Genomic DNA, 12,432 nt, shown 5'->3' on the forward strand with positions numbered 1-12,432 from the left:
CAACAAGGAAACAAGGAGTTCAAATGACACACTGAACAGATGGACTTCACAGATATGTTAAGAGCATTCCATCCTAACACAACAGAATACACAGTCTTCTCAAGTGCACATAGAATATTCTCCAGAATAGATCACATACTGGGTCACAAATCAGATCTCAACCAGTACGAAAAGAGTGGGATCATTCCCTACATATTTTCAGATCACAATGCTTTGAAACTTGACCTGAATCATGACAGGAAATTTGGAAAGAACGCAAACAATTGAAGGTTAAAAAGCATCCAACTAAAGAATGAATGGGTCAACCAGAAAATTAAAGAAGATTAAAAAAAATTGGGAACTAATGAGAATGAAAACGTGCCTGTTCAAAAGCTTTGTGATATAGCAAAGGCAGTCCTGAGAGGGAGGTACATTGTAATTAAAGCCTCTCTCAAAAAATTATAAAAATCTCAAATACAAAAAGCTAAACTTACACCTAAAAGAGGAGGAGAAAGAACACAAATAAAGCCTAAGCAAGCAGCAGAAGAGAAATAATAAAGATTAGAGCAGAAATCAGTGAAACTGAAACCAGAAAAACAGTAGGACAAATCAAAGAAACTAGAAGCTTGTTCTTTGAAAGAATTAATAAGGTAGATAAAGCTCTAGCCAGACTTATCCAAAAGAAAAGAGAAAGGGCCCAAATTAATAAAATAATCAATGAAAGGGGAGAGAGCATGACCAACACCCAAGAAATACAAACAATGTTAAGAACTTATTATGAGCAACTATATGCCAACACATTAGGCAATCTGGAAGAAATGAATGGATTCCTAGAAATGTATTAACTGCCAAAAGTGAAACAGGAAGAAACATAAAACCTGAACAGACCAATAATCAGCAAGGAAATTAAAGCAGTAATAAAAAACCACCCACAAAATAAGAATCCTGGGCAAGATGACTTCCCAGAGGAATTCTTCCAAACATTTAAAGAAGAAACAATTCCTATTCTACTAATGCTATTTCAAAAAATAGAACTGGAAGGAAAACTTCCAAACTCGTTCTATGAGGCCAGCATTACCTTGATCCCCAAACCAGGCAAAGACCTCATCAAAAAGGAGAATTTCAGACCAATATCCCTGATGAATATGGATGTCAATATACTCACCAAGATACTAGCCAATAGAATCCAACAGTACATTAAAAGGATTATTCACCATGACTAAGTGGGATTTATTCCTGGGATGCACCAATGGCTCAATATTTATAAATCAATCAACATGATAGATCACATTAATAGAAGAAAGGACAAGAAATATGATCCTCTCAACTGATGCAGAAAAAGCATTTGACAAAATACAGCATCCTTTCTTGATTAAAACTCTCCACAGTGTAGGGATAGAGGGAAAATACCTCAATATCACAAAAGCCATATACAAAAAGCCCGCAGTGAATATCATTCTCAATAGGGAAAAACTGAGAACTCTTCCCCCAAAGTCAGAAACACAACAGGGATGCGCACTCTTACCACTGTTGTTCAACATAGTACTAGAACTCTTAGTCTCAGCAATCAGACAACAAAAAGAAATAAAAGGCATTTAAATTGGCAATGAATAAGTCAAATTCTCACTCTTTGCAGATGACATGATACTCTATGTGGAAAACCCAAAGGACTCCAGCCCCGAACCTGTTAGAATTCATACAGCAATTCAGCAATGTGACAGGATACAGAATCAATGCACAGATATCAGTTGCATTTCTATACACTAACAATGAGACAGAAGAAAGAGAAATCAAGGAATCGGTCCCATTTACCATTGCACCAAAAACCATAGGACACCCAGGAATAAACCTAACCAAAAATGTAAAGGATCTATACTCTAAAAGCTATGTAACACGAAAGAAATTGGGGAAGACATAAAGAGATGGAAAAAATTCCATACTCATGGGTTGGAAGAATAAATATTGTTAAATTGTCTATGCTGCCCACAGTAGTCTACACATTCAATGCAATACCTATCAAAATACCATCAACATTTTTCACAGAGCTGGAACAAACAATCCAAATTATGTATGGAACTAGAAAAGACCCCAAATAGCTGGGGGAATATTGAGAAGGAAAACCAAAGCTGGGAGAATCACAATGCCTGACTTCAAGTTATATTACAAAGCTGTGATCATCAAGGCAACATGGTACTGGACAAAAATAAACACAAAAATCAATGAACAGAATAGGGAACCCAGAAATAGACCCTCAACTCTATGGTCAACTAATCTTCGACAAAGCAGGAAGGAATATCTCATGGGAAAAAGACAGTCTTTTTAATAAATGGTGCTGAGAAAATTGGACAGCTACATGCAGAATGAAACTGGACCATTCTCTTACACCACAAAGATAAACTCAAAATGGACAAAAGACCTAAATGTGAGATAGCATTCCATCAAAACCTTAGAGGAGAATGCAGACAGCAATCACTTTCACCTCAGACACAGCAACTTCTTGCTAGACATGTCTCCAAAAGAAAGAGAAACTAAAGCAAAAATGAACTGTTGGAACTTCATCAAGATAAAAAGCTTCTTCACCAGCAAAGGAAACAGTCAACAAAATTAAAGGGCAACCTATGGAATAGGAGAAGACATTTGCAAATGATGTATCAGATATGTCAGATAGTTGGCTGGTATCCAAGATCTATAAAGAACTTACCAAACTAAACACCAAAGAAACAAAAAATCCATTCAAGAAATGGGCAGAAGACATGAACATACATTTCTCCAAAGAAGACCTACAAATGGCCAACAGACATTTGAGAAAAAGGCTCTACATCACCTGCCATCAGGGAAATACAGATCAAAACCACAATGAGACACTGCCTCACACCTGTCAGAACGGCTAAAATAAACAAGTCAGGAAACAATAAATGTTGGCTAGAGTGTGAGAAAGGGGAATGCTCTTACACTGTTGGTGGGAAAGCAAGCTGGTACAGCCACTCTGTAAAACAATACGGAGGTTCCTCAAAAAGCTGAAAGTAGAGCTACCTTGTGGCCCACCAATTACCCTACTGGTTATTTACCCCAAAGATACAAACGTAGTGATCTCAAGGGTCACCTGCAACCCAATGTTTATAGCAGCCAAACTACAGAAAGGGCCCAGATGTCCATCAACAGATGAATGGATAGAAATGTGGTTCACATATGCAATGGCATATTACTCAGCCATCAAAAGGATGAAATCTTACTATTTACATTGACATGGATGGAACTGGAGGGAATTAAGCTGAGCAAAAGAAGTCAGTCATAGAAGCACAACTATCCTATGATCACTTACATATGGAATTTAAGAAACAAAACGGAGGATCATAGGAGAAGGGAGGGAAATATAAAATAATTTGAAATCAGAGAGGGAGACAACCCATACAAGACTCTTAACTATAGAAAACAACTGAGCGTTGCTGGAAGGGTGGTGGGGGGATGGTGTTGTAACTTGGTGACAGGCATTAAAGAGGGCACATGATATAATAAATACTGGGAATTACAAGCAACTGATAAAGTACTGAACTCTACATCTGAAACTAATGATGTACTATATGTTAGCTAATTAAATTTAAGTAAAATAAGTAAAAAAATTTAAAAATAATAATAAGAAATAAGAACCCGAGATTTCAAGATTTTAAGATTCTCCTATAAAGCTGAGAGCAACCTATTAGGTAAATACATTTTCAAGTCTGCAAAACAGAATGTTGTTTTGTGAAAGTAATATGGCAATGTCTCTAATGACCCGAAGGCAAATAAAATAGAGTTATCAGAGTTAATCCAGCAAACACTAAAAAGGTGGTTTTGTTCATTTTTATGGAAAGTAACTACATGAGGATATATTCTTGCATTTATACTTTGTAAGATGACAGTTTGTACAGATAAAAATTAAAATGAGATTTTTCATTATATCTGTATCCCAAATTACTATGCTTTATAATGTGCACTTATTTGTATAAGTTATTTTGGATATATTAAATGTTTCATCATTTATAAATAAAAGTGAAAATCCCATAAATTCCTTAAATGATACCTGAAAGTGTTATCTGATAGTTATGGCACTATTTCAAACTGAAAACAGAACCAAGCATGGTCTACCTTCTTAGCAGGAAAAGTTTGGTTTGCTCCATACAAAGGTCTTCCTATTCAACCTTCAAGATTTAAAATAACTCTAAGGCTTGAATTTGGCCAAGCAAACCAATCAATCAGTTAGCTAATCAATTAAAAATTAGGGGCATCTGGCTCAGTGGGTTAAAGCCTCTGTCTTCGGCTCAGGTCATGATCCCAGGGTTCTGGGATCCAGCCCCAGGTCAGACTCTCTGCTCAGTGGGGAACCTGCTTCCTCCTCTCTCTGCCTTCCTCTCTGTCTACTTGTGATCTCTGGCTGTCAAATAAATAAATATATAAAATCTTTAAAAAAAATTATTAGGCATGTGGATATTCACGTTAAAGTCCCACTGGGTTGCAGGGGTTTTTTGACTATGTCATTGTACAAGGTCATCTCTACTTCACATTATCGTTCCTTTCTTATGTGCTTTCAAGGTCTAAATACTAAGCATTCCCTAGCTCAGAATGAAACCTCATTACCTTTTTTCACTACCCCACAACCACCAAAGCAGCTCTCAGAGAGGTCTTCAGTACTAAATCCCTTCTCATTCACAGACAATTAGGCTGCTCATATGACTTCCTGCTTGCCCTAGACTTCAAACACAACCCCTCAACTTTCAGTTTGCCAATACCAGATCATGCCTACATGCTTCCCTAAGCCTGCTCTCAGGCTATAGAACAAAGTTACCGGACAGCAGTGTACCTGGTCTGATCATTGTGGATAGCTTGGACATTGGTGGGAGTTGCCCCTCAGTTGATTTAGGTGGGGGCAATAGAACTGAAGAAGGCAAAATTATCTGGTCAGCCTTGCAGCCATCCAGTTCCACTTGGAAATATTACAATTGCATATTAACAGAAAAGACTCTGATCAGATTTGTCTTGCTCTGGCTGGATTTCAAATTCAGGAAAATTAATTAGAATGGAAATTATTTTCTCTTGAGAGATTATACACTGAAATATTTCAAGTGACATTTGATGGATATGCTTTTGATTTCTTTCGATAGGTTCTATCAAGAAATCTTGTGATGTAGAACAATATGTCTGGACTCTTATTTACACTTTAGAATATTCTAATGTGTTACATCTGTTGGGGTCAAAGAAATCTTGAAATCTGAGTTGATCTCATGTCATGCAGTCTGCATTAGTTTTACAGCTCCAAAATGAAAACTAATATCTATCAACATAACTTACTTGAATACTTTATGAAGATTTTATCCCTTGTATTAAAATAATACTTCTAAAGCAAACAAATGATTGTATTGGCATTATCTTGTCTTTATTTCTAACAGAATAAAACTTCAGATTGACTGTTCATTTCCTCTGGCATTTTCCAAAGGAGCTGGTTTTTTTTTTTTTTTAAGATTTTATTTATTTATTTGACAGACAGAGAGATCACAAGTAGACAGAGAGGCAGGCAGAGAGAGAGGGGGAAGCAGGCTCCCTGCTGAGCAGAGAGCCCGATGCGGGGCTCGATCCCAGGACCCTGAGATCATGACCTGAGCTGAAAGCAGAGGCTTTAACACACTGAGCCACCCAGGAACCCCTCCAAAGGAACTTTTATTGGAATAAATGGCTCAGCATTCCAACCTATCACTACTATCTTTGAGATCTCCACGGCTTCTGTTTTCCCCTTTATCTTTCCTATAATCCCTTATTTCCTTTAACATCATTATTTCCCTCCTCCATACCTAATATTATTCCAAAATGAGTTTCAGTTCCCTTCTCTGTTGCTGATAAAACTGGGATTCATTTATGCCACAGTCACCATGCTGTGACTAAGTCCCCTGAAGACCCCTGACCAAACTGTTTCTGTACTGGCTTCTAGAACATCAAATTTCTTGCTTCTGCTGATATTGACAATGAATTATCTACCCCCTTGAGACACTGTATTCCCTGTTCTTAGCATGTATGAAGTACTTAATATGAGTTAGTTAAGTAAATGAATGAATAGCTAAATCAGACTTGTTAATCTCAGCTATTTTCTTGTCCCCTATCTATCACTGCAGTGGTCTCCTCTATCCTTAATTAGACTTTCTGCTACTATGTTAGATGTCTGTTGCCCCATACTACTCATGTTAGGTTTTTGTGTTCCACAGTCAGTAGCTGATAACATTATTACTTTCTTCAGTGCACTTTCCGACCAGAACAGTCTTCTTTCTCTCCCATTTCTGCTAATCTTAGACACTCATAGCCATCCTGTTGAGGTCGAAATTCAGCTGCAACTTCCTTCAATCTGTCTGTCTCTTCGCTCTAGAAAAGTACACCTAATTGGGATTTACATATAGTGGATCACTCAGATCACCAGTGATCTGAGCAAGACTTGTTCCAGAAAAGTAAGGACACTGTTGTTCAGGAAAATCTTAGAAGTGAAGAAATTAAAGGTAGGGAGTTAAGATCAAGCAAAGAAACTTGGCTGTAAAAGAAAGAAGAGAAATAAGAGTGCAACTGGAAGTAGAAACCAGGATGAAGAAATGCTTTTTAAATAAAACAAAGTCAAGTATTGTTATAAATTATGAGGAAAGAACCCAAGAGAGGAAGATATTGAAAACACTGAAGGCAGAGGTATGGCTGTGAAGGTTTGGTGCAGGACATGGGAAGACATGAGTGCTAAGGCACAAGTGAAGTATTAACCTGAAAGAAAAGGAATTTCTTTCATTGAGGCAAGTGGAAAGGAATAAGATTAAGTATGGGTAACTGTAGATAGAGGGATAAAAAACCTCAGTTTTCTTTTTCTTTTTTTTTTTTTTAAGATTTTATTTATTTATTTGACAGACAGACATCACAAGAAGGCAGAGAGGCAGGTGGGGGGGCGGGGGTGGGAAGCAGGTCCCCTGCTGTGCAGAAAGTCCCTGATGTGGAGTTTGATCCCAGGACCCTGACATCATGACCCACGCTGAAGGCAGAGGCTTAACACACTGAGCCACCCAGGCACCCCCCCACCCCAGTTTTCTTTTTAAATAGGAATAAAGTTCATCTGCTGAAATAAGTCAGTAGTAAAACAGAAAAACTAAGGAGAGGGTAGAGACAGAATCATCAATTACCTTAATTTGGGGGGGGGGGTTATAGTGTGTGTGTGTGTTTTACTTTTTTTTAAAAGATTTTATTTATTTATTTGTCAGAGAGAAAGAGCACAAGCAGGCAGAGTGGCAGGCAGAGGCAGAGAGAGAAGCAGGCTCCCTGCTGGACAAGGAGCCCGATGCAGTACTCAAACCCAGGACCCTGGGATCATGAACTGAGCCAAAGGCCGCAGCTCAACCCACTGAGCCACCCAGGTATCCCTATTTTTTTTTCTTAATGAGATTATCCAAATGTTCTGAACACAGTAAATATATATTCTCAAATTGCTGGCAGCACTGGAAAAATGTTTATGGAAGTATAGTTGACCTAAAAAATATTCATATATTTGAATCTATTGACTGCATTTCTAATAAAATAATACAATAATTCAAAATATAGACAGTTTATGTACCAAAGTGTTCACTGCAAAATTACTCATTAGGGGGAAAAAACTGGAAACAACCTAATTGTCCAGTGATAGAGATGTGACTGTATAAGAAAACAAATTAGTTATAATTAACTAATTATAAATAATCAAATTAATTATTAATTAATTAATTATTACATGTCCAAGCAATACAAATCTATGTAGACATTTAATTGATGCTTATCAAGAATTAGGGTGCCTGCGTGGCTCAGTGGGTTAAGCCTCTGCCTTTGGCTCAGGTCATGATTCCAGGGTCCTGGGATTGAGCCCTGCATCAGGCTCTCTGCTCGGCGGGGAGCCTGCTTCCTCCTCTCTCTCTGCCTGCCTCTCTGCCTACTTGTGATCTCTCTCTCTGTCAAATAAATAAATAAAATCTTTAAAAAAAAAAGTGCTTACCAAGAATTTTTAATTTCATGGAGAATTTCTTTTCATGAAAAATAAATCCAATGACTTTATTATGTTAATTAAATGTCATAAACTAAATATAAAAAGAAAATGAATAAAATGATAGCAATATACAGAATTATTCTTACATTTTGCAAGTATTTTTCAGTATTTTCCAAGTTTTCTACAAAGATATTTACTTTCATAATCAGAAAGTACATATCAAATATTTTTTAAAAATCTTTGGTAAATTGCTAAGATTAGTATTGGAGAGAAGGAAAAAGGAATAGTTTCTACGTGAAAATAAAAAAAGGCAAAATGGGTAAAATAAAGTACAAACTCCTGGAACTCAATTAATTAACAACATTGGGCATTTTCTGAGTCAGCATTGCAAAAGGACAAAAAAAGATTGCAGACTTGGGCCTCAGATATGTTGAGCATTTAAAAATTACATGATTTAACATAAAAGATATGCTTTTCTGGTTCATCTTGAAAAAGAGTAAAATGTTCAATGTTAAAAAATTCAGCAGACACTGAGACAGACTCCATTTTAAACAGTAATAGGCCCCTGGACATGTGGTATGGCTGCCCTCCTCAGGTGAATTATATGACTGCAGTTATCCATTATCCTCACCACAATATGCCCTTGTTTTCCTGACAATGAGATTAAGTGGCAGTTGCCTTTTGTTCATCACCCTTGCATATATATATGTATATACATATATATATTTTATATAAATATATATATTTTATAGCAAGTTAAGTGTTTACAGCAAATAAATGTTTTTCTGTCACCATGTCTAGTGAAACTGGAGTCAAATACATGCACTATCTGTGGAACATTGTGCTAGTTGATGAAGGGGATAATTTAATATTAGAATTCAGTCTTTACTTTCAAGGGATTAGCCACACATAAATAAAATAGGATACGGATATATTATACCAATCTCATGACAAGATGAAATATAGGGTAAACACAGCAGAAAAGAAAGAGCTTTCTATAGGCTGGAGTAATGCCTGGCTGAAGAAGGGGAATTGAACCATGTGGAATTGGGTGAGAATTCCTATTGGGAGAGGAATAGCAAAGTTGAGATACTGGAAAGAGACTTTCTCAGGCACAGAGGAGTTAATGTTAAGGCCAGGGTTTATTTTAGGAAAGAGTAACTAAAAAGTTCATATAAGAAAAGTGGGCTAAGAAAATTAGTATCTTGAAATTCAGGAAGAGGAATTTGGAACTTTATTTTTTGAGGAAACTATTCGTGCTCTTGAACACAAGAAGTCAATGTTTCAAGAAGTTTAATTTGGAAGGAAGTTTATTTGAAGGAAGAAATTAGAGACAAACATGACAACTAAGTGTTTGTAACAATCCTTATTTATTCATAGTCAACAGGTTCTTATAGAACACTTACTGTGAGAGGCCCTCCATTAGGCACGGGGGATACACAATAATCAAATTCCTTGACCTCGAATATATATCCCAGTGGACATACACAGATAGTGAACATGTGTATAAGTAAGTATAGCAGTACAACAGAATAGAGTGATTTGTGAGCACAGGATCCTACCAGAGTTAATGTGATCAGAGGACACTTCTCCGAGAAGTGGCATGGACTTGAGTCTTCAGTGATGACTATGAGACCAAACATAAATATAATTGTCAGAGGAAATAAGAAGCACAAAGAGGAAATGAGCATTGTGTGTTTAAGAGACCAAAAAAAACCCACAAAAACAAACAAACAAACAAGTTTGCAGAAATGTAGTCAGTAATTACATTAGGATAGGAGATGTGATCAGAGGAACCAGATTATGTAGGGACTGCCTAGCCATGGTAAGGACCTGAATGTTCTTCTCTTTGACCTATGAAGCCACCAAAGAGCTCTGAGCAGCAAGATTACTCTTTGGAAAGACTACTTTGGTTATATGAAGAATGGACCATGAGAGAACAATAATGGACCCAGGAGACCCTAAGAAGGGCAATAGGCAACCATCCAGAAAAGAAGTAAAAGTGGCTTAGATCGGGGTTTATCAGGCCAGATGGTTTCAAGTTGTCAGGTTTCAATATATTTTGGAAGAAGTATTCATGGGAATTATTAATAGATTGGAGGTACAATATAAAAAGAAAGGGGAATTTGAAGTTTGACTGGCTGGGGTTCCTGAGCAACTGAGTTTGGCCATTCCTAAAATAATGAAAACAAAGGAATACAGTGGTGGGCCAGCACATAGAAATTAAGATTTCTATTTATAAAATCTTGAGCTTGACATGTGCATTATATATCCAAAGAGAGGTGTATGTACAAAAGCACTTTGATAAAGAAGTCTGGAGCTCAGCAGATGTGCACAGCGGGAGATGCGCTCTTAGAAGTAATCAGGTGGTATTTAAATTCATGGTTCGGGACAAGATCACCAGAACAAAGAAAAGCCAAAAATTAAGTCCTGAGATAATTCAACATTTTTTTTTAAAAGATATATTTATATATTTGAGAGAGAGGGAGAGACAGAGAGCATATGAGTGGGGGGAGGGGCAGAGGAATAGAATCTTACAGCAGACTCCCCACTGAGGGTGGAACCTGACAGAGGGCTCAATCTCATGAGTTCATAACCTGAGAGGAAACTAAGCGTAGGATGTTCAACCGACTGAGCCACCCAGGTGCCCCAAGATAACTCAACATTTTACATTTGGGAGACTGGTGGATTAAAACTCTTATGGGTCTGATTAAATCAGAGCCTTTTAAGAATATCCTGGAAAACAACTCTTTCGAGAGTCTCACCTGACCACTGATCTAAAGATCAACAATACTCTCTAACAACTCATCATTGGCCTACAAACAACTGCCACAGTGACTTTCCTTTTTAGGCTGCCATGGAGCAAGCTAGTTAGGAAAAAAAAATTTTTTTTTACTTTTTAAAAGAATACATATAGCTGTCAGGGGAAAAAAAATATACGTCTGTGTGTATGGGTATTTGGGTCTATGAACAAGAATTTAAATAGACTTTTAGAATCAGTTAGGTCAAGAAAAACTTCATTTAATAACCTTATAGTTATTAAATCATTTTATCAGGATCATGTTTAAAAAATAAATATGACTGGTTTAAAAATAACAATGTAAATCCAACTTTAATATTAATTTTCTCTTTTTATCTTTTTCAAAATTCATTTACTTGAGAGAGAGAGAGAGAGCACCGAGGGAGAGGGAGAAGCAGGCTCCCTGATCAGGAGCCAGAGCCTGATGCCCAAGACCCCAGGACCCTGGTGCCCAAGATCCCAGGACCCTGGGATCATGACTCAAGCAGAAGGCAGACGCCCAACCAACTGAGCCACCCAGGCGCCCTCCAACTTTAATATTCTAGATGATGATGATGGTGGTGGTGATGGTGGTCATCATCTTTGTATAAGAGCAAAATAGGTATATTTTTAGTACTCTTACCAGCAGCAGGAGAAAGTGATCTAGAAGTTCTTACATTGAATTGACTCCACGAATCCTACAGCTGAAAGAATTAGCCCAATAAGAAAACACTTGTATAGAATGGGAGGTTTTATCCTTAGATACCAATGCTCATCAAGGTTTTCACCATAAGTAACTGAAGGACATAAAATACCCAGCTACAAATACAGTGATGGAGACCACAGTTTTTAAAAAATGTAGCATTAATTCCTTGAAATTTTAGTAGGAGTTAGCCACAAAGTGAAGATAGGGCATTCAGAGAGAAAATAAATTTGGAAAGTGTTAAGGTAAAGTTAAGTGGACTTTTTTTATTATAGTAAATATCAGAATATTTAATATGCTAGTATTCTTTGTGATTTTCCAAGAAAGGGATCTATGTATAGAGCCCTTTAAGAGGTAGCTTCTAGTGTAGGCTATTCCAGAAAAGTGGCAATAATTGCATTATATGAGGGACAAGTCTGAAGAGATGATGCTACAAGAGTTTGATGACATGAAGTGTAGATTCAATTGAATTGTAATGTGTTGCTTTTTAAATTTTTATTCTGAATTATCCTTGCTATCCAAGGACTTAAAAGAGCACCCACAGCATTAAGTAGTATAATGAGGAATTACTTACCTGGTTATCAGGAGCTTGGATTTTAATACCTACTTTAGTCATTTTTTTAAAAAATTATTTATTTGACAGAGAGAGAGATCATAAGTAGGCAGAGAGGCAGGTGGGGGGGGCAGGCTTCCCCCTGGCAGAGAGTCTGATGTGGGGTTTGATCCCAGGACCCTGAGATCATGACCTGAGCCTAAGGCAGAGTCTTAACCCACTGAGCCACCCAGGTGCCCCTAGTCATCTTCTTGATCTAGTCACTGAACCTCTCTGAGGTCTCACTGATTCATTCATTTATTCAGTGAACACTGAATATCTCTGCTGTATGAAACATGGTTCTAGGTGCTAGGGATATAGCAACGAACAAGAAAGATCTAGTCCTTAACCTTATGGAACTGATATTCTAGTAT

Source organism: Mustela nivalis (genome assembly GCF_964662115.1).
Source record: "Mustela nivalis genome assembly, chromosome: 6".
In the NCBI taxonomy this organism is placed as follows: Eukaryota; Metazoa; Chordata; class Mammalia; order Carnivora; family Mustelidae; genus Mustela; species Mustela nivalis.